The sequence below is a fragment of the Mustela lutreola genome, chromosome 18 (assembly GCF_030435805.1).
Source record: "Mustela lutreola isolate mMusLut2 chromosome 18, mMusLut2.pri, whole genome shotgun sequence".
In the NCBI taxonomy this organism is placed as follows: domain Eukaryota; kingdom Metazoa; phylum Chordata; class Mammalia; order Carnivora; family Mustelidae; genus Mustela; species Mustela lutreola.
Genome location: NC_081307.1, coordinates 18,806,959 through 18,830,797, shown reverse-complemented (window position 1 = coordinate 18,830,797; position 23,839 = coordinate 18,806,959). Strand labels below are relative to the sequence as shown.

At 41.3% G+C, this 23,839-nt stretch overlaps 1 protein-coding gene across 5 annotated transcripts in view; it reads right to left on the bottom strand.

Moving 5' to 3' along the window:
• The window catches only part of MTUS1 (microtubule associated scaffold protein 1), a 164,826-nt gene extending 141,411 nt beyond the window's left edge, over positions 1-23,415 (bottom strand). For 2 of the 5 annotated variants that reach the window (XM_059156261.1, XM_059156263.1), the window contains exon 1: positions 22,603-22,892. The gene's annotated coding sequence lies outside the window, so the exon portion shown is untranslated. Of the gene's footprint in view, positions 1-22,602; positions 22,894-23,085 lie in introns of those variants that run through there. The other 3 variants (XM_059156259.1, XM_059156262.1, XM_059156258.1) reach the window with 3 other exon arrangements.
• Positions 23,416-23,839: the final 424 nt, after the last annotated feature.

Sequence of the window (23,839 nt, the reverse complement as noted above, 5' to 3'; positions counted from 1 at the left end):
CTCTCTGGCTGCTATCAACTTCAGTCTCAGGAGTTAGAAGACAGTAGAGGAAGGGGGTGGGAAAAAATGGGAGAAAGTTCTCTGCCTTTCTAACATATAAACAGAAGAAAGAGGAAGGAGTTTCCTCACTCCAGTGAGACAGGTGGAGTGGCCTGCCTGGTCCACGTGCATGGCAGCACACAGCCAACTTGAAAACATGAAGAGCAAAACTTTGCTTCAAAATATAAAATCTGTCAGGGGCACCTGGGTCGGTTAAGTGTCCTGCTCTTGGTAACAGTACAAACCTGATCTTAGGGTTGTGAGACTGAGCCCCATGTCGGGCTCCACACTCAGTGGGGAACCCACTTGGGATTTTTCCTTCACTCTGCCCCTCCCCGACACTTGCATGCATGCACTCTCTCTCAAATAAATCTATCCTTTAAAAAACAAAAACAATGGGGCGCCTAAGTGGCTCAGTGGGTTAAAACCTCTGCCTTCGGCTCAGGTCATGATCTCAGGGTCCTGGGATCGAGCCCCCGCATCGGGCTCTCTGCTCAGCGGGGAGCCTGCTTCCTCCCTCTCTCTCTGCCTGTCTCTCTGCCTACTTGTGATCTCTGTCAAATAAATAAATAAAATCTTAAAAAAAAAAAAAATCCTGTCACTTTTTAACATCTTTCACTGAAACAAACTTTCCTTCCCACTCAATCCAACTTTCTTAATACACCCTTAAGAAAGCTAATATATAGGACTATGAAGTGAAACCAAGGAATAAAAAACTTAATTCAAAACGTTAACACCATGTGAAAAAGGACTTGAAAAGATCTCTCTCCGGGGTGCCTGGGTGGCTCAGTTGGTTAGGCATCTGCCTTCAGCACAAGTCATGATCCTGGGGTCCTGGGATCGAGTCCTCCATCGGACTCCCTGCTCTCACTTCTCCCTCTGCATGCCCCCTCCCCCTTTGTGCTCTCTCTTGCTCTGCTCTTTTAAAATAATAAATAAAATCTTTTTTTAAAAAGAACATTTTTTCCTAAGAATGAGTACAAATGTCCCATAAGTGCATGAAAAGATGCTCAACATCAAAAGCCTTCCAGGAAACGCAATTCAAAAGCATGAGAAACCATTTCATACCCATTAGCATGGCTATTATCAAAATGTTAGTGAGGATGTGAAGAAACTGGAACTCTCTCAAATTCATAGAATGTAAAATGATACAGCAGCTATGGAAAATGATCTGCTGGCTCTTCAAAAAGTTAAATATAGAACTACCACACGACCCTGTATTCCACTCTTAGGTATATACCAAAAGGACCAAAAGCAGGGGCTTGAACAGGTATGTGTATACCCATGGTATACAAATTCATAAGAACCACAAGACTAAAGCAATCCAAATGTCCATCAAAAGATGAGTAGTGGGGCACCTGGGTGGCTCAGTCATTAAGCGTCTGCCTTCAGCTCAGGTCATGGTCTTAGGGTCCTGGGATCAAGCCCTGCATCGGGCTCCCTGCTCAGTGGGAAGCCTGCTTCTCCCGCTCCCACTCCCCCTGCTTCTGTTCCTTCTCTCGCTGTCTCTCTCTGTCAAATAAATAAAATCTTAAAAAACAAAAAAAAAGGCAATGAGTGAACAAAAATGTGGTACATAAATACAATGGAATATTATTCAGCCATAAAAAGGAAATTCTGACTCATGGTACAAACAGATGAATGTTGAAAACAGGCTTAACGAAATAAACCAGACCAAAGCACAAATATGGTAGCAGTCCTCTTACCTGAGGTACCAAAATAGGCAAACTCATACAGCAGTAGCAGAGAGGTTACCAGGGCCTGGTGGGAAGGCTGAATGGAAAATTAGCCTTTAATGATCTCAAAGTTTCTGTTTGCGTTGATGGAAAATTGTGGGACTAGATCATGGTACTGGTTACACAACGTTATGAATTTAGTTAATGCCACTGATCTGTATATTTAAAAATGGTTAAAATGGTGAGTTTTATGTTATGTGTATTTTACCACAAACAAATCAAAACCATAAACCAGAAGAGCTAGAGCTAGTAGCATTAACTTCATTGCAACCTCAACTTTCCCAATTTACAGAATAGGAGAAAAATACAGTATTATGTATCTTAGAATTTTGGGCTGCCTCGTCACTATCTGGTATCTCCAGTATCTCCAATATTAAACCCACAAATGGAAGGGTCTACTCTCCAGCATGCATCACCGTGTTGCCTGCTGTGGCGACCCAGCTGCCAGGGAGAAGCTCCTCTGAGTTAGATCATCACATACAAAAAAATCTACTTATACATGTGAATGGATACCTTAACTTGGCAAGTTTCACTGTTAAATCTTCCTTTAAATTCTCATTGTATCAACATGAAGTCACAAAATGATTTCAGAGAAGGGTAAGATGATAGTAACCAGAGTGCATTTGCTGACAAAGACTTTTTTTTAAAATTTCTTTTTATTATTTTCATTTATTATTATGTTCCATTAGCCAGCATATAGTATATCCTTAGTTTTTTTTTTTTTTTAAGATTTTATTTATTTATTTGACAGACAGAGATCATAGGTAGGCAGAGAGAGAGGAAGGGAAGCAGGCTCCCTACCGAGCAGAGAGCCCGACACAGGACTGGATCCTCGGGGCTCGATCCCAGGACCCTGAGACCATGACCCGAGCTGAAGGCAGAGGCTTAACCCACTGAGCCACCCAGGTGCCCCATATCCTTACTTTTTGATGCAATGTTCAACACTGATCAGTTGCACACAACACCCAGTGTCCATCACCACACGTGCCCTCCCCAATACCCACCACCCGGTTGCCCCTTTCTTCCACCCCCCCTCCTTTCTGTAACTCTCAGTTTGGTTCCTAAACCCAGAGTCTCTTCATGGACTGTCCCCGTCTCTGATTCCTTCCCATCAAGTTCTCCCTCCCTTTCCCTTGGTCCTCTGTGCTTCTCCTTATGTTCCACAGGAGTTATTTAAAATTAAGAAGAGGGCACCAGAGGACCAGGGGGACGCATGGCAGGTAGACACTGGGTGAGTCCTGCAGACTCCAGGTAAAGCAGCCTGGCCAGCCCAGGGGACACCAGGAAGGGCCTAAAACTCAGTTAGCACAAGACACATAACCCCACAATGTGTCACACAACTTAGGAACAGGTTTCTCGGCAGGTATTCCATAGTTAAATCATGGTACTGAGGGTCCTACGGAGCCCTTCAAGCCCTGTAGCACCAGTATTGATATTATTGCCAAAGACCGACACAGCGACCTGTATATGGGACATTTCCACTCTAGGACCACTTACTGAGAAACTCCTCCAGGATTAAGTAAATCTCAGCTTGACCACATGGTTCCAAGAATAAGAGCTGTTTAATCAACTTCCCTGTATTTACAGAAGTCTCAGACACAGTGCTTAACATAAAGCAAGCATTCAATAAATGCTAATAAATCAGATTTTCTTAGCTATCCATTAAACATCACTCACAGGGGATGGATCAAAACCAAGAAGAGGTAAACATCTTTTTTTCTTGTGATGAAAACTTTTAAGATCTAGTCTCTAAGCAACTTTTAAACATGCAATACAGTATCATCAATTATAGTCACTACACTGTACATTACATGCCCAGGGCTCAGCTTATACGAATACGAAATGTTTCATCAAGTTGCGTGTCACCCTTGGGAAAGCACACCACGCTAATCCTTCTCTGTATTTTTCCAATTTTATCTATGTGCTGTAGAAACAGGTACCTGAATGGTTTTTAGTATGTAAATACAAATATAAAAAAAATAAAGGTCATACTCCCGACTCTATGCTAAGACCATAGTGTAATTACCCTTTTGAAAAGCAACTTGAATAGTCCTAAAATGGATTTTGTGAAATCTTTTTTTTTTTTTTAAAGATTTTATTTATTTATTTGACAGACAGAGATCACAAGTAGGCAGAGAGGCAGGCAGAGAGAGGAGGAAGCAGGCTCCCTGCTGAGCAGAGAGCCTGATGTGGGACTGGATCCTAAGACCCTGAGATCATGACCTGAGCCGAAGGCAGCGGCTTAACCCACTGAGCCACCCAGGCACCCCTGGATTTTGTGTAATCTTACTTTAAACAGGAACCTCTGAGTATGGGCTTAGTTTACAACCACATTCTCTGAAAACCTCTCCTTTTGGAGCACTGAGGTGGGACCCACTGTACGAACAACAGTGAATTGTCCTGGTGCGACAACTACCTCAAAGGGCGTCCAAGTGTCTCCCCCCCCACCGTATGGATTTGAAATTGCTGGTCAGGCACAGTGTGTCTGTGTCAGGCACAGTGTGACTTTAGGAAGTCCCGAAACTGGAGAACATAAATGCCAGCACTGTGGTATTCGCCTGCTCCTGCCACGCATCCAGGAGCGGATAAAACAAGTCTTCTGCAGAAAGAATGGTACCGAAGTCCCACAAGAAGCAGAAATGAACACCTAGGAAGAACGACCAACCTGACTTGGTTCCCAACAACGCCCCTTATGTTAACTTCTGAGAAATACTCCATACCCTTTTAACACCTATCCAATTTGTGCCTTGGTTAGCTTCAATTGATTTCTATTTCTTTCAATTAAGAGTCTTAAACTATTGCCAAGAATTTATCATAGGACACTTAAGATGATGGTTGGCACATTTTCTACAACTGTGATGACTTAAAAACTAAGGAATGGATTAGAAAATTACAGTGACTCCATGAATGCAACCATTTTAAAAATAGGCATTTTTACAAAACTAGGAAAAAAAAATGTTTGTGTGTTTTAGGACTACAACCATGCAGAACACATAGAAAAAACATGGGGAAATGAATACAGTAGACATGAATAGGGGTTTGTGCCTATGGGTCACTGATGCTATTTTAATTTCCTGTCTACTAATTAAAACCAGGAAGAAAAGCTAATAAATCATCAGAAACTAGAAACAACAGAAATGTCCATCACCAGTAGTTGAGTAAGAAAAACTGCAGTACGTCCATATAACGAAATACCACTCGGCAGTTAAAAGGTAGACTGGTGATACAAACAACAGCCTATGTGTTTGAGATAATTGCTCTAAGTGAAAGATGCCAGACACAAAAGGCATGTAATGCTCTCTGCGTATCTGGAAGGACAAAGCCATGAAGAAATACTGAGATCAGCATTCACCTGGGAGTCAGGGGAGAAGGCTGAAAGGGACACAAAGAAATTACATGATAGAAAGTTCTATTTTTTTTTTATAGTGGCTGACAACATATTTGCCGAAGTTCAATGAGCTATCCACCTAAAAAGGCAATTTTTGCCCTAAGTAAAAGATACTTAAAGTTCACTTAAAAAATAAAGCCACTGAAAGGTGCCTGACTCAGTGGGTTAAGCTTCTGCCTTTGGCTCTGGTCATGATCTCTGGGTCCTGGAATCAAGCCCCGCATGGGGCTCTCTGGTCAGCAGGGAGCCTGCTTCCCCATCTCTCTTTACCTGACTCTGCCTACTTGTGATCTCTCTCTCTCTCTGTTAAATAAATAAAATCTTAAAAAAAAAAAAAATTAAGACACTGAGCTTGGAAACCAAACCAAAGCTACTGAGGCACCAGTTTTCTAATACTGGATGACATTCATTCAAATTTATCAGGTGCCCACATATGTCCAGCACTCAGGTAGGGGGTCACTACAGAGTGAACAAAATAAACAAAACAACTATACAAACAGAAATTGTATTCAGTGAAGAAAAGCACAGGCATTCCTGTTGCTATTATAGGATGAAGGTCTCTGAGAAGGTCACATAATTAGCTGAGACCTGAGGAATAAGGAACAGAAGAGGAAAATCGTGGCAAGATTTTAGATGTACTATTATATCAATAGCTAACAACTCAATAGCAACTCAACTGTTTAAATATATTTAGTGTGGTTATATTTTAATATTTTGATATGATGTAGAATGGGGCTTCCTAAGCAAGCACGTGAAGCTCTCAAAACAGCACTGTGAGAAGTGGCCAGGTTAAAAAAAAAAAAAAAAAAAAAAGTTGTGGAGGTTGGGGGCCTTCAGAGATATTCTGGTTCCTCTATCCATGGCTGATATTTCAAAAATGATTAATAGAATGTACACAGTTCCCTGAAATGAGACTGTCTAAGGGTAATTAAATCTCATGTTTGGGGGTTTTCAAGTGATGTATTGTTCTTGTTTTTAATTTTGGTTGAATTTACCGTGGTTTTCTTAAGCTCATCAAGATTCTGAATGATCACTAAACACACATTTACTCTCCAAAAAGTGGACCTAAGTGTCCTCTGGTAAACAAAACTCTTCACACTATAGGGTTCGAGCCCCAAGACACCTCCTTCACTTGGCTTCAGAGGCATTCCCCTAGCTTTATTCTCAACTCATAGGAGGCTCCCTGGCAAATGCCTCTGCTGGCTTCTCCGACCAACCTCCTAACAGTGGGAGTAACTCATGGCTCAAGCCCCTTAGTCCCCTCTCTTCCCACACGCACCATCTTGTTTTGAATTTATTTTGATTGCAACCCCCACGTGCATCTCAGTGCTGGGATCTTTCCCCAAAGCCCCAGATCTGAACATCAACTGTTAATTCACCATTTGCACTTGCATACCTAACAGGCATCTCAAACTTCCTGCGTCTAGAATCACTCCAAGCTTCTAGATTCACAAAGAACAGTTAGTAACACATTACTTGCACCAAAGATAACAAGAAATATCTTCAAAGTCAAGCAGGTCCTCCAGTTACTCTAACTCAAAAAATACTGCTTAGACTTAGTAATCAACACTCAGATGCAGTGAAAGAATCCCTTAAAAAAAAAAAAAAAATACATCAATGACCATCCAGCCCTAAATCAATGTGTTCAAACAAAACACTCATCTCTTATCTCATCAGACCTCCAGTCACCCAGGAGGCTGGGAGGGAAAACAAAGCTCTTGGTCTTTTGGCCACAGGTATTTTAAATATCTGAAGTAATCTGGTTTCACCTTAAGAAGAAAAGGAGACTGGAAAGTAAATACTAGGTTTCAAATCCAAAACAGCTACCACTTGGGAAAGACTGTCTATCTCTTTCTTTCTTTCTTTTTTTTAAGAGTCTTTTATTTATTTATTTGACAGACAGAGATCACAAGTAGGCAGAGAGGCAGGCAGAGAGAGGAAGGGAAGCAGGCTCCCCACTAAGCAGAGAGCCCTGGGATCATGACCTGAGCTGAAGGCAGAGGCTTTAACCCACTGAGCCACCCAGGTGCCCTGTCTATCACTTTCTTCTAACCAATATGACTTCAACATAAAATGTGTACCAAATGCATCCAAAGTGTTGTTGGTATGTTAACTAATCTTCCCAGAAACTTCAGTTTAAATGTATAGGTCCACAACTGCATGAAGTATAAAATGTCTAGAAGTATATATTATCAAGGAGGTTAAAGACCTGTACTCTGAAATAAGATAAGGATAAAAAGAAACTGAAGTTGATACAAATAAATGGAAAGATATGCCATGCTCATGCTCGGAAGAATTAGTCTTGTTAAAATGTTTATACAACCCAAAGCAATCTACAGATTCAATGCAATACTTATCAAAATATCAATAGCATTTTTTTCCCAGAACTAGAACAAATCATCCTAAAATTTTTAACTACAAAAGAACCCAAATAGCCAGAGCAATCTTGCAAAGCTGAAGGCATAATGTGCCCAGATTTCAAACTATACTACAAAGCTATACTAATCAAAACAGCTTGGCATTCTCTCTCTCTCTCTCTCTCTCTCTCTCACACACACACACACACACACACAGAATAGTGGAACAGAATAAAGAGCCTAGAAATCAATGCACACTTGTATGGTTAATTCATCTATGACAAAAAAGGCAAGAACACACAAGGCAGGAAAAGTCTTTAAAATGGTACTGGGAAAACGAGACACCTGAAACTGGACCACGTTTTTACACCATACATAAAAATAAACTCAAAACATATTAAAAACCTAGACTTAAGACCTGAAACCCTACAAATTCTAGAAGAAAACATATGCAGTAACTCTTTGACATCAGCCTTTGCAGTGTGGTTTTGGTTTTTTGTTTTGCTTTGTTTTTTTTTTTTTTTTTTTTTTGGATCTATCTCCTTGGACAAGGGCAACAGAAGCAAAAACGAGTAAGTGGGACCCCATCGAGTTAAAAAAGCTTTTGCGCAGCAAAAGAAGCCTTCAGTGAAATGAAAAGGCCATCTATTAAATAGCAAAAGAAATATACAATGATAAAGCCAAAAAGGGATTAATATCCAAAATGTATAAAGAACTACAACTCAGCACCAAAAGAGCAAAAAATCTGATTTAAAAAATGGGCGAAGAACCTGAATAGGTACTTTTCCAAAGAAGACAGGCAGACAGCCAACAGACACATGAAAAGATGCTCAACATCAATAATCATTTGGGAAAAGAATGAAACTGAACCACTTTCTTCCAGTTATAAACTTTCAGTTATAAAGGAAGACACAGAATGCAATGTTCAGCATAGGGAATACAGTTAATATCCCAACAACTTGTATAGTGACAGCTAGATTTATTGTGATCCCTTTGATATATAAATGTTGAATCACTATTGTATATCTGAAACTAGTCTAATAACATCATCAACTACACTTCAATTAAAAAAAAAAATTGTCTTTGTTTAAATGACCTGTCACCTTCAAGGTTTCAAACAATGCTTCACTTTGTGTTCTCAGGCATTATAGGAAACAGGGCACATCACTGTTTCCAATCCTCAACAATCTGTGACCAACATTAAATACAAAACGTTTTCTTACAAATTAGAAACATCTAGAAATATATCCCACTAAGCCAGCCCCATAAAAATAACCTCCCATATTTGTTTCTACTGCTTCTATGGTTTTTTTTTTTTTTTTGAAAGTCAATCTTTAAATTGTTTATCTCCCCCTACAGAAGCCAGAAAGAAAACATTCCCTCTCCTCTACACTTTTCCCACCTGTCTTCAGACACACACACTCCCCATTTGACGGTCCCCTTATGGCATCATCTTCTGGCAGCAGGAAGGAGCAGTGGCGCTGTGCCATTCAGGCCCTCCTCCCAAACTCTGACTATTTTTAGGCCAGCGGCCCCTCTCTGATTCCTAAATTGGCCCTAGATAATCATGAGACAGTGAGAAACCCTTCATAAACCAGGCAAGTCCCAGTGGGATTAACTACAAGAATCTCCCAGAGGCTACAAAGGAGAATGCCCTCCCAAGCACAGCAGGGTAATGACCTTTATAGTCCAACACATCCACTGCCCTCACTTGGCCCAGCTAAGGCTGGGCTCCCATTCCAGACATGCAATCCATAAGTGTCCATATTACCAATGATTTCATCGGGGAAAACAAAACAAAACAAAAACAAAACAAAGCGGAGATTTCCTACTTTTATGAGAGTTTTAACCCATTTGCTAGAAAATTTAAAGCAATTCAGTGTTGAGTTTAGGGGTTTTTTTCTTACTGAAATGTCATTCCTAATAACAACACAGATTTTGGATTTGTTGACCTTGCAAAGAGGTAGGTATTGATAAAAATATTCAAAGAAAATTTTAGTCACCTTTCAAAAAAAGAATATACCAACATGGTATAATAAAGGTTAAATAGTTCCTTGTGCTATTTATAAATATAACCACATACTATAACATCTATAATTGGTACAGGCCCACCAGAAATACTAAATATATCTGATGTTAAAACTCTACACCATCACTGCTACACCTCTATAAAAGACAAGTATAAGAAGACAAATTTCAAGTTAAGTTTAGTTGGTTTTTCCAGCTCACTACTAAAATAAGACGTAAGAACTTCAAACTAGGTTTGAATACTTGACAACTGAAATTTCAAGGGAGAGCACATCCAAAAAAAATAGGGAAAAAAATACATTCATATATTTCATGTTGTCCCTTTTCCCCAAGGACATCATGTCACATCAAATTTAATCACTTTCATTCATCCCCCATCTTGGATTTTGTAAAGAACGGTCTATCTTTTCTGAACCCATGGGTTGACCGTGTAAAAATGTTTGTTCTCCAGATTTCTCCCGATAACATCAAATGAAGACCTCATGAAAATGTTAAGGACAATACAGTGGCTCTAGGATTGGAGAAGAAAAGCTTGATTCAGAGGGGGAACTAAGGAGTGAAGCTTCAGTCACTGGTTTTGGCTGTGACATCTACTTAGTGGGAGTCTCTGGCCCTGAAGGTAAGCACACCTGTCAGATGTCTCCTTTTCACCCACTCTGGGATTCTAGGATGGCTCAATGTGGGAATGTGCCAGGAGTACGAAGAAATAGAGCATAGACCTCAGGAAGCAAGAAACCCAGCCAAGTCCCCTCCCTTACCCTCATAAGCAGAACAGAATCTCACTGTTCCAAAATTAGCTACTTTTTTTGTATTTCTCAGAGGGGAGTGTAGGAAGAGGAAGCCTATGGGATCTGAAGAGAATCTGTCCTCAATAGACTTGGAGGAATAGATGGTGTAATTTTTTTTTTAAGGAGATTGAATATACAAATTGTTGTGCTACAGAAAAAAAAATGGAAATTCACAAATTGGACTTTGTTTGGCTTTCTATTTCTAAGACTAATATATTCAATGCAAAAATCTTTAGCTTCATGAAAAGGGTCCAGGTCTGGTTACCAATTATATCACAGACTGACTCCAACAGCCTTTCATATCAGTGGCATATCAAAGTCAATCAAAACCCATACTTAGAATTAACTACCCTCAGCAATAAATCCTTAAAAGAAATAACTCAGAGGCGCCTGGGTGGCTCAGTGGATTAAAGCCTCTGCCTTCAGCTCAGATCATGATCCCAGGGTTCTGGGATCAAATCCCACATCGGACTCTCTGCTCAGCAGGGAGCCTGCTTCCCCCTCTTCCTGCCCGCTTCTCTGCCTACTTGCAATCTGTCTGTCAAATAAACAAAATCTTTAAAAAAAAAAAAAAAATCCAGCAAAAGGAGGACTCCTATACTTCATGGTAATCTGTGGCTTGGTTCTGGCCAAGAAATCTCAAAGTGACCAAAGCCAAGACCTCAGCTCCCATTTGCACGATGGGTGGGCCCTAACAGCATGAACAGCTGGCCCAGAGTTTAAGGGTAGAGACTGATGCAAGAGGATTTGAACTTTGAAGCAGGAGGAAAATGTTTTATCCACATTCACTCAAATAATATTTTTGGAATTCAACAGTCCAATTTTTTTTTTTAAGTTAAGAGTTTCAGGATCTACTCATGCTTTCTCTAAATGATTCTGACCCTTATATAAAGTATTTTAATCAGACATTAAAATAACATCTCTCCTTTGGGATGATGACTTTCTAACTTTTACACCTAAAATGTCAGTGTGATTTAACTTAATTCCCATTTACAGTTTAGAAAAATTCTATTCCCACCACCACATAAATGCAAGATGTTACAGTTAGTGATCTAAACTTTACCAATTTTCTTACCATTATTCCCTTAATAATAAAGACTTTCAAGCAGAGATAACTCCTCTTATTATTTTTAATATTCAGAACCTCCAATTAGCTACAAAAGGAGGAATCCCCTACAATACTAGATCAGTCCCAGAGAAGCAAAGTGGGAGGTCGCATACTTCATACACCACCCTGCCCGTTTCTGTATCCTTGCTTTGAAGTGACCTTTTACTACAAGAACTTCCATTCATTCAACAAATATTACTTGCCTACCACATGCCGGCTGCTCTGCTAGGGACACAATGGTGAAGACAGTCCCTGTGATTAAGGAGCCTCAAAGAGCCAAGAATTAAGACCAGAGGGAGCCTGGGTGGTTCAGTCGGTTAAGCAGCTGCCTTAGACTCGGGTCATGATCCCAGGGTCCTGGGATCGAGGCCCACATCAGGCTCCCTGCTTGGCGGAGAGTCTGCTTTTCCCTCTCCCTCTGCCTATATAGCTCTGCCTACTTGTGCTCTATAGCACTCTGTCAAACAAATAAATAAAATCTCTAAAAATAGTTAAGACAAGAAAGTACAACTAAATAATTATAAAAACTGCAAAAGCAGAGATGCAACGCAGCCTAAGGGAACCCGGAGTGTGGACTCCACTGGTGTGGACCTGGAGAGAGTGACCGAGTGGAGCTCCCTGAAGAAGAGGGAGCTTGGACTGAGGATGAGGAACAGGCAGCTGAGTGGCTGAGCCTTTCAGATCCTGTCAACCAGCAACATTTCCCTCCAAAGATCTAAAGGAACAACACAAGAAAGTTGGGTTTTAATTTTGTCAGTAAGGACCTTTAGAATATTGTGGAGGTTCGCTGACATAATAGCTGGAAAATCTAAGGCTTTGAATGTCAGTGACCTGTGAGAGAAAATGTTGTGTAAACACAGTGTTTGGCCCATCAAGACTATCAAGTGGGGACTGTCTCTCTGACACATCGTCAATCCCTCCTTGTCCACCCACAGTCCCCAGAAGTATGCGAGGCCAGGAGGGGGAAGCAGGCAGCGACCTCTTCCACAGACAGAGATAAGGATGTCAGCACACAGCACTTCCAAGTCTCCAGAATGTTCTCACAGTTGTCTCCCAGGTGACAGCCCCATAGCATAGACAGGTCCCATGATGACTTCCTATGCCTCTTCCCCTTTTATAAATCTTCTCCGAAGTTGAGGATCTTGCCCATATGCCCAAGAAACATAGTTAATAAGTAACAATGGATATTAAAACCCAGCTCAAATGTGTACCCTCCGTGTCTTTCCCCCTTCCTTCCCACAGCTAATAAAGTCAACCAGCATTTGCTGCCACAGACCTAGCTCTGCAGAACTGCTTACGTGTGGAGGGCACGCGTTACTCATGGAGACCTCCCTCCTTGACTCAGCTTCTGGGCTACCTACCTGGCTTGGACAAGTCAAAAGTCATTTTGGCCTCATTTTCCTCCTCTGTAAAAACTGGAGCAACAGTAAACAATCCATTTCTTAGGGTTGTTTTAAGGTTAAATGAAATTTTTGGAAGCTTTCTAACACACACCATTGTCAGTTGCTACTGTTACACTGTCAACAACCTTGTGAAACAAGCTTTATTATTATCCTCACATTAGGACCAGAACTTCGCAACTCGTTGAGTCAAAGCAACTTTCAGGGGTGATGGACATGTTCTAGAGCTTGACAGTTGCATAGATGGAGAACATTTGTCAAGATTCATATTCATACACTTAACCTAGGTGCATTGCATGGTACTTAATTTTATACCAGTTAAAAAAATGTGTTGGGCGCCTGGGTGGCTCAGTGGGTTAAGCCGCTGCCTTCGGCTCAGGTCATGATATCAGGGTCCTGGGATCGAGTCCCGCATCGGGCTCTCTGCTCAGCAGGGAGCCTGCTTCCTTCTCTCTCTCTCTCTCTCTGCCTGCCTCTCAGTGTACTTGTGATTTCTCTCTGTCAAATAAATAAATAAAATCTTTAAAAAAAAAAAAAAATGTGGAGCCACCCAGGTGGCTCAGTCAGTTAAGTGTCTGCCTTTTGCTCAGGTCATGATCTCAGGGTCCTGAGATTAAGCCCTACAATGGGTTCCCTACTCAATGAGGAGCCTGCTTCTCCCTCTCCCTCTGCTTACCGCTCCCCCTGCTTGTGCTCTCTGCCAAATAATTAAGATCTTTAAAAACAATTTGTTTTCATATATCATGTGGCCAGTGAATAGCAGTATTCCCTAACACATCTATTAACTCATTTTAGCATCTAAAGAGGTCCTGGTTCTTGTTCTATAATCTACTTTCCAACTAACCCTTCCTACAATAGTGAAAATCTTACATGTTGACAGCACCAACTACCATTCTGATCTGATCTTGCAGAGTTTTATGTTTTACTGTTAGCTCCTGTGTACACTCACCTAGACCCTCTTACAGGAGTAGGTCTCTATCCATGACCCTGTTTAAGGACACTATAGCACCAGACCTAAAAAATCACTTTGAAAGTGAGTTTAGGACCACATACCAGGTACCTACAGTCTCACATCAAGAGACCTCGGAAAATCTGAATTAGGAGCTCTTAGTCTAGGTCAGCATTCTTCAACACTTTTTTTAAGCAGCTTACTAAAAGCATAGTCTAGGTACTCCTGAGAAAGAGGTGAACAAAATTAAATTCTTTTCAAGATTATATCATCTTGTTGATAGGAATTATTCCATCATAAATTAAGCTTTTTCAGGAGAATTGGTAAGAAGTAGAAGAGTCAAAAAAACAGTAAGACTAAGTTCCAGAAAACCACTGAGCCCAGAGAGAGAGGACGGTTCCTCTCATAGTAAGGAACTAAAACCATACCACCATTTGAACACAATGTCTATCAAAGACATTGTCAGGGGTTGTACAGTCTGGCTGAAGAAATAACTTGACGTGAAGACTCTGCCTTCTTTTGTTTCTAAATTATACACAGCTGGGTAACGGAATTACCCAAAAGCTAGCACAGGTTGTTGGAGGGAAATGGGGCTAGACTGGCTACACGGGGCATAGTTTCAAGGACTTGTCTCCCTGAAAGGGTTAAATGCCCAGGAGAGGCTCCTTGTTTAGAATCATTCAGATTGCCCTATCTTCTCAAAGTCCACTTGGCGAAAAGGAAATAATTTTCCATCTGAATCCTGCCAAGACCAGTTGAAAAAGTCAGTGTGTGTGTGTGTGTGGTTACGCAAGTTGGCACCTCACACCGTATCTCCCAACCTTTATTAAACAGCCACTTCCTGTACCTTTTACTTGGAAAATGATTACCTGTGTTAGGCTTTCCACTGGCAACTAAGAGTTCTCTCACAGAAGGTCAGTGTATGTACAGACCTAACTCCTAGAGGCTGCACAAAGAAGAAAACACCAACTCCCTAAAATGGCCTGCTTGTCAAGTCCTAACGCCGTGCATTCCTTAGAAGTCATTTTGGTAATACAGAACTGTTGACCTTTAGGGCTAGAAAGCAGGACTGATACTCGGGGTGTAACTGTGGTTTTATGGGACATTCTCTTCCCCATTCTGAGACACCGGGCCTCACCTCCGAGTTAAATTTCTACCTGGGATTAACTCCATCTGCTCAAGAATTACCTGCCTCCATGTAGCTTAAAATAAGGAAATAGGATTCAGTATTTCTATAGAAAAATGTGCAAGTATTAGTCCCTGTTCAACATGCATGACCTCGGGTGCTACCTGTAAAATGGGTACATTTTACAATGTACTATTGAACCATCAAATGATTCAGAGGTCTGTTAGAATCTTATTTCGTGCTCTCTGAAACAGTGTTAAACCTGTAAAATGTCACAGAAATTTCTGTAACTATCAGTTTTCCGTTTGTGCCACTCATCTTAGTGGCTTACAGGATTTAACATTCTGTTTTACGTTCTGCAGTTAGATGATGGAAAAATAACAAGCCATAATTCCAAGCAACGTCATCTGAAATGTTATATACCCAAACCAGTCCTGCTTTTGATCCTACTTCAGCACGAGTATGAGGAAAATCCTAGTAATAGTGATTACTCTTTATGGCATGAAGAGTAGTCAAGTATCAGTATCCTACCAGGAGTGTGGGACAGACCAGGAGAGAAGACCCAGGTCCTAGTCCTGGTTCTAGAACTTACTCGTTGTAATACAAAACACTTATCTACATAGTTCCAGTCAATGTCCTCCTGTAGAAGATAGACCTTTACTTCATAGGTTGGTGTCCAAACTGAACAGAAAATTCCTTAGGTCTTCCTTATAAGGTATTATCCAAAAACATACAGTTATTATTTTAATCTTATTTGTATGTGTATGAGAGGCAATTCTAGATGATTTATCTCTATATTGATTATTTTTAAAAAAAAACATAGCTCAAATACATCAAAATATCAGCAACTCCCTAAACTAAAACCACAGAAAACCAAGAAGTAATAACGCTAGAATCTGAGAATAAATATTCTCAATGGTTAACTGGTAAAAACCAATTCTTTTTAAGCAAGAAAAGAAATCAGGCTCCTGTGCCTGGAATCTAATTCTCAGCAGAGAGCACCAGCAGGCCCCCGTTACCACCTTCTCAAAGCTCAGTTGAGGAAATGAAATGAAATTTCCCAACTGTCAATCATAAGAGGTGCCATATGTTTGGCACTGTGGTGTAATAAGCCCAAGCAACAGGTATTTCCCCACGTCCCAATGAGGGGACAGGGGTGCAGAAGGAAGAAAGTAACTTACTGAAACCATGCAGCTAACTCAGATGATCTCAGACATAAGCCCAGCTTGGTCATATTTTGAAGTCTGTGCATTCCCCATTATATTCTGGTACCATACGTACTGGCTACCAGTAACATTTTTTCCATTTCTATTAACAAAGTATGTCTCCAAGATTTCAAACTGGACATCAGGGAGAGCAAAACTAGCTAAATGTTGAAATACCACTTGTATTATTCCAATCTTAATGAAAACAGGGGGAGGGGCATTATCCTGCCTTGGAGTCTGTACTTAGACCATTTAAGGAGAAAATGACTTTCATTTGATTATGTACCTATAAGGTTTCAAATGTTAAGTGTTCAGCTTAACACAATATAACCATTCTGTAACTTAACAGTCGCACCTGCAATATAAAATCATTTAAAGTTCTTTATGAAAAGAGAAATGCAGGATTTTTCCTATCTCCACCCACATTTTATTGATACACCGACTCCTCTTATACTGGAAGAAAAATGTACTAGTAAATTCCTTTGCATAGTTGCCATTGGTTTCTCTATAAAGCACTATCAGCAGTTTTTAAGCCTTAAATAAAAAGTCAACTCTTAAGAGTATAGAATCAAATTCAATAGCCAGCAAGTCTTATGGCCCATCAGAAAGTTTTACAGAAATGCAAGACTACTCGGAAACAAATCTTCTTACATGCAAAGAGAGAAATCAACCCCAGACCAAAAATTCACCCAAATTACTTTTTAAAACATAATTACATATTTCTCTAAACAAGAAACAGCCCAAGTCTCTAAGTGAAATTGTCAGTTGGTGACTGTCTGCACCAATGGAGAATGTAGTCACTTAGCACAAGTGGAATTAATTCTGTACAAGTATTTGCACATGGGTTTGCCAGATGTTCGGAGAATGGCACTTCATAATAAAACAGAATTATAACTTCGGAGGAATAGGAACCTCATACCTTCCAGCTCCAGGTTGCCCTAATGCATGACAGCCCTGGCTTGCAGAAGGGCACAGGCCTCTCTCTGCTGGCTGAGGCTACCACAGACAGTGAGGGGAAAGTGGGAGGGCCAGGACAGAGAGTCTAGAAAAGCAAGCAGTAAATTATGGTCTCTGGCTTAAAAGACCTTCTAGTAGCTGTGACTGACAGAGGAAAGAATTTCAAACTCCCATGCCATTAGTGCTCAGAGGATTTATTCCAGGCTCCATCTGGCACAAATAATTATAAAAGTACAAATGTACCCAACGTAAGGTTTGGACCCTATCCTTGAGACGCTTACAAGTTTTAAGAAAAACCTATTGCAAGAGGTCACTAAGAAGATTATCCGGAGCAAATAAGTGAAATTAGACCACAGTGCTAGGTATCCTGCTTCGAGACAATTCTGAGAATAATCAGGATCCCTGATTAAGGACGAAGAGTCTTTAGATGACCAAAAATGTCACAACAGGCTTAGCTTTACCAAACTTTGGTCAAGGTGGCAGGTGGAATTTCCAACATATGGCACAATGTTCATAATCTGGGAAGGTTATTTCTAGAACCCTCAACACTACCATTTCCAAAACCACACTTTGGGGAGTTTTCTGCTGACTCTTCTGAAAACTGGAGCCAAATTTTTTTTCTACATCTGTGCCCTTTGACCTTGTGATGTTTGGCCCATAGAAAGTACTCAATTCATGCTCTGAAGCTTACCAAACTTCAGCTTTGAATAGCAAAGATTCTCCTTCATGCCTTTTATTTACCATTTAACATGTAAACATAATCATAACTATACACTCTGCATAAATGACTGCATTATACACAGAGTCCAGATTGAAGAGCTAATAAAACAAGTGCATTTTTCTTGCAAGTAGAAAAATTCACCCTTTTTAACCCATTTCTCCAAACCTTCTGACTCCCTCACCAACAAGTAGGAATTCCAGAACCCTGCCTTGAATCACAATCCACTGAGCTTTCACAGAAAATTTAAAAATTTTAAGTTTTAAATTCTTAAATTCACTCTTTTAAGAGTGAAAATAAAGACTTTGATGGCTTTAAACCCCTCTTTTCATGGCATCTTACCCCTAACCCTGGTGTCTTCGCAGTCTATTTTCTTCCCAGTCTGAGCTTTCTTTTGCGGTGTGAACAGTGTGGGAAGCTGGCCAGGTCCACCCTCCCACTTAGCATAACTTTTACTGAAGCACGAAATCAGTACGATTTCAGGCAAAATTAACACAAACTGGAAGTAATTTCCTGGCAACCACTTTGCCCTTTGCAGCTAGTTTGAGAAACTTACAACCTGCACGTGACCTGCTTTCACGCTCAAAAAGAATGGAGTCAACCCAACTAAAAGTAAACCTGTCTCCTCAAAAGAAATTAAGAAACTTTAAACCTATTTAGTTTTATAACTTCAAAATGAAATAAAACTTCCATGTAAGAATAATGGTAGGATGTGGAATTTTTACCTTTACTCATGCAAGTAATATGTACACAGAACACTCATAAGCTTAGACATAAGCCTATTAGCAAGATGTAAATATAGTTTGCCTTTAAACATTTTCTCTTCAATATTGGGCTTGCACTGCAGACTATGGAAAACCTACCAGCTTTAATGAATGCCTAAAGTGGTTTTGGAATCAAACATGTATATGTGAAAATGGAATTCTGAAGTGCTTGAAAGCTATTTACCTAACACCTCGAGATTCGACCTTGTTTAGTATTCTCTCTTTGTTGAGCAAACCTTCTTTTCCTTGATTGTGTAAACATCAGGGCAATCACAAATTGCAAAATACCTTATGGTGTATGAAAAATGAAGTTTTATTGTATCTATCTACATAGTAAAGATTAGCCCCCAAATCGGTCAGCCCCAAAATAGAAAAGGCTTTTTCATCTTGAGCCAAGTGAGTAAGATAAAATCATGCATTAATATCATGGATAAATGCCCACATGGAAGAATAACAAGTTCTGATTTCAAATAATATTGCAGTCACTTCTTTAAAAAAAAAAAAAAAAAAAAAAAGATCATCAGAGCAATCCTGTATAAACTTGATTTAGAAAAATACATCATTAGAAGTAGTAGTTGCCAGTCAATCTCAGTTACTGGTTATAACTGATTTTCTGAAGTTGTGTATGGGAAACCCTGGTTAAAGCAGGCCTTTCTGAAAAAAAAAAAAATTCAGGTTGGTGAAGCCATACCCCATATGACCTAATCCTTTCCCTGGAGCATGGCCTCACTCATTCTCGGTCACTCCTCACCTCTCAAAAGACCACAGCCACCGCTGCCCAGGTCCCTACCAAGTAAACAGGGGAGTTACCTTTCACCAGAGGAAGTCTGGGCTCATTTTTACATGCCCTAAAACACACACAACATACCCCAGCCTTACCCTTGGGGCTCATGTATAGTCTGGTGGCTTACTTGTGGGTGCTAGGCAAGGCCTTTAAAAAGTCTTCCATAGTACGGAAAGATAACTCAAGTTATGCTTTTGTCCTCCACCTCTTCAATTTCATCTGCCAATAGGGCTGGAAATCTGCGAAAAATTTTAAACCACATATACATCTGTCTAGATATCAAAAAAGGACTTATCAACAATTCAGTATGAACTGTAATAATGATCGTACAATCTGGCAAAACACTAGTACTACAAATAAATAAAAATAAAGGTATAATGAGCCTAATCACATATTTACAGAATCACAGAACAGATCTGAAACATTTTTATTCCCTGGGATCTAAAACTTTGCTCTGACTTTGAAGAATGTTGTTCCCAGTTGTATATAGCATATATAGTATATATATGTATATGTATGTGTGTGTGTGAGTATATACGTATATATATATATTTTTTATATACAACTATATCTTATCAACAAACCCAATCTGGTTTGCCATGGTCTCTACTCTAGGACATGGAGGTTGTTCTAATGAATTTTAAAGGAATGGTACTCAGAATGGGCGGGGGGGGGGGGGGTCGATTCTTTTAAAAGTTTGCCACTGTCACCAAGTTCTTAAGCTATGATTCAGAAGTGTTACTTTTGTTTTTGAGAAAGTCAGCGGACTTGACTACATGAAAGTATAGAACACGGCTAAGTCAAAACCACTATAAACTCATGGTATTGTCTTTATAAGGCCAAGACATCTTTATAAAGCCAAAAGTCTGCAATACGAAAGGCAAAAGTTTATTAACAATCCATAAAAGTTCTAATAAATTGGAAAATACTAATATCCCAGTAGAAAAAAAAATGGTACTACATTCATAAAAAAAGGCAATAAAAATGAAAAATAACTAAAATTTTTCGGTATGCATGATTTGTAATTAAAGAACTGGAAATTTAGGTATCAAGAAAGCACTGTTTCCTTATAAAGCTGGAAGAGTTCATTTTCCTTTTAGAAATGAGTCCCCATACTAACAAAAATACCATAACACAGATACTCTCAGAGTGTTGGTGGGATCGTACTTGGGGAAAACATTTTTTTGGAAAGCAAATGGTCCATCTGTATCAAGAGATCTCTGAGCCAAAAACTGTATTTCAAGGACTCCATCCTAAGTAGGCCCTGTAGACAAAGTTTTATAAGGGATATTTGTTGCAACAGTATATATTTAATAGTAATTATAAATAAAAGTTTAGCTTATAAATAATTTGTTACCTTTATATAATGTAATAGTATGTAGCCACTAAAATAAGACTCTTGGAGAACTGTAATGACCTGCAAACTCTTCCCTCTTGGTTAAGCAGGAAAAAAAAAAAAAAAAATATATATATATATATATATATATATATATATATATATATATATATATATATGCATGCATGCAACAGTATAGCTGTATAAACTAGAGAAGTAAAAAAAAAAAAAAAAAATACATCTATTTATCTATTAACCAGCATGCAGAAAGCACTGATTTTATTTGGGTGGTGGAATTGTTTAATTCCTACTTTTTCTGAGTCTACCCATTTTTACACAGCCAGCATACACGGAACAAGGCCAACCAAGGAAGGCGATTACCTGACACGCTTTCTAAACACTTCCATCTAATAACTGACATACCAAGAAAGAAATCTAGCTAGGATTTTATAATGCTATGAAATAATCCAAAAGTGTAACCATGTATTATTTATATATAATTAAAAGGTGCAGGTCTTCTGCAAGCACTGTTTTCTCCATAATGCTGATTTTTAAGAGAGGGAAAAGTTAGCACAAGTAAATAATATATATTATTTTAAACCCAATTCCACTGGGTTTTTTTTTTTTAAGGATAAAGAGTTCTAATCATTTTTTTAAAATAACTTTCCCTATGGACTACTGTATTGAAGAAAAAAAAAATCAGAGCATCTTACACATGGCAAAGCACTACTCAAATAAGGCATCATTGGTTCAATTTAAATTGCCCATCATTTCCTGCCCTAATTAACCCTGGAAAAGAAAAAAGCTGGTCTACTGTATTGCATTTCCAAAGTCCAGTTTCTCTTCGGGTTAACCACACACTGCTATCGGGGTGTATCTAGACTCCTAAAGGAGGTCATAGTTTTCCCAAGCAGCAGCGACTCATTTCCATTTTACTCCCCTTCCTCTGGAGCACCTGCCCAACTTCCCCCTATTCCTAACACCTGCACCCCACCCTCCACCCCCAGGGCTAAGGATTTAGTGTGCTGATGATTGAAATCCCATCACCTGGCAAAACAGGAACCCTGTCATTCCCTGCGTTTTGCCTAAGACTGCGTTAAACACGCTGGATTTCCTTTCCCAGCACACAAACTGCTACATAGTCAACAGCAGTTAACAGAGTAGGTGAAACTTTATGGAAGCTGAATGATTTAATCTCTCCATTCTCACTCCAAAATAAATTATGCTAAGTCAGAGTCAACAAACCATTTGGTTATCTGCCAAGAGTACATCTTGAGAAAGAAAAGAAGAGAAAAAGTTAAGATAATAAGTCCCATAATTACTGTAGAGTAGTAGTCCATCAGGTGACTTCTCCTTAGGAGTGGATTTTTCTAGAGAGCTAGGAAAGCACAAGTAAGCCGCAGGAAGTAGTAAGGCTCGGGACGAGAAGACCTTGGGAATTGCAGCAACCTCATTAATGCCACATTTCAGCCCCGACTGCTTATGCTGAGAATGGGCCCAAGCGAACCGCAACCGGAGAAGGCTGGGACAGCGGGGCCCTGGCGGGTCAAGTATCTGGTGGGCGGCTTCCGGCCGCAAGCATACGCCTGTCAGTCTGGGTCTCCGGTAAACCCCTTCGGTCACTTTCAAGGTGACAGCTACTGCGATCCGCATCGGTCCCCGCCGCACCAGCTGCGCGAACCCCACGTGAGACCCGATCTCCGCAGCCTCCGCTCCAGTGGGGTCGTCGCCCCACTTCTCCCCCAACGTTGGCACCCAAGCCCCTAGAATACCCGCCGCACCCCCAAAAAACTAGTTCCGTCACCCTATGACGGTCGCATTCACGTTGTCCCATCCACCTCTCGCGCCCCCCCACCCCACCCCGAGATCTCCACCGCGGGCAGGCTGGGCAGCGGCAATCTTCTCAACTCCGCACTTACCCGCAGCTCCTCCTCCTCCTCCTCCCTCTCCTCCTCCTCCTTTTCCCGGGAGCCAAGACGCAGAGTAGGGGAAACCGGGACTGAGAGCCCCGGCGCCCTCCGGATCCCGGGCGGAGGCGCTTCGGGCCCCCCTTACGGAGACCCGCGGTGCAATCAGTGCCCGGCGGGCAACGTCTGCACCTGGGGACACCCGGCTCGTCGCTCACCCCACCCCTGCACGCCAGCGGCGGCGGCAGCTGCCAGGCGGGAACCCGGAGTCCGGGGCGCCCCAGCCTCCCCGCCTCTCGAGCCGCTGGGGGTGGAGCAAAGGCGGGGAGTTCGGGAAACTTGTAAATAGAAAAGCTCTGCCGCCTCTACTCTGCTCGCCCGCTGCCACCCCTTCCAAGCTGCCCCAGCCTGCACCTAGCTGCTGGAGACAAAGGGCAGGCGGCGTTCAAGGGGGGGGTGCGCCCGGAGAAACCGGGAAGACGCGCGTGGCTGTACCTCGGCACGGAGGCCCCGGAGACTCCCGCCGCGCTCCGCTCGGCTCAGCTCTACTCGGCAGATTGGCGGCTTGGACCAGCCCCGTTCACTCCTTTCTCTGGCGCTCCCGCGTCCGGATCCCGAAGCCCCGCACGTTCCCAGGCTAAATGCGGACGCGCCCCAGGCCCCGGGCGTCAGCCCAGGACTGCGCTGCACCTGTTGCCACGTGCAACGCGGCGCCCAGAGGCGGCTGCCAGCGCACCTGGATGAACCGCGCGTCCCCGAACCACGCAGGTCCCCGAGGGCGATTGAAGTTCCGCCGACTGCGGCTCTTGCCCCCTGTTATCCCTGCGAGCCCTCAGGCTTCCAGCAAGCCGTGGGGCATTGCAGCGAGGGCGGGCCGGGAGTGGGGGTAGGGAGTCGGGCGGTTGCAGACTTATCAGGGCGGAGGTTTGCTAGGAACCAGCACTGATTGTCTCTTCTGAGTGACCGACTCCTGGTCTGTTTTATCTTCGTACTACTAAGAAGTTTATTAGCACACACCTATTAAAGGTTAAAGAAATGAGCTCCAGCTGTTAGATCTTGGAATACGAAGTGGAAAGAATACAACACCAGGGAGAAAATAAACGAGACCCGATCCACTTTTCTCTGAACACAGATGAAGTCCTTCTTTGCTAAACGGAATGAATTTCATCTATATTTCATCTATTAGGCTCATAAAATATTTTCTTCTATAGACATATTTTTAATTCAACGCTGTCCTGAAGATGCTATT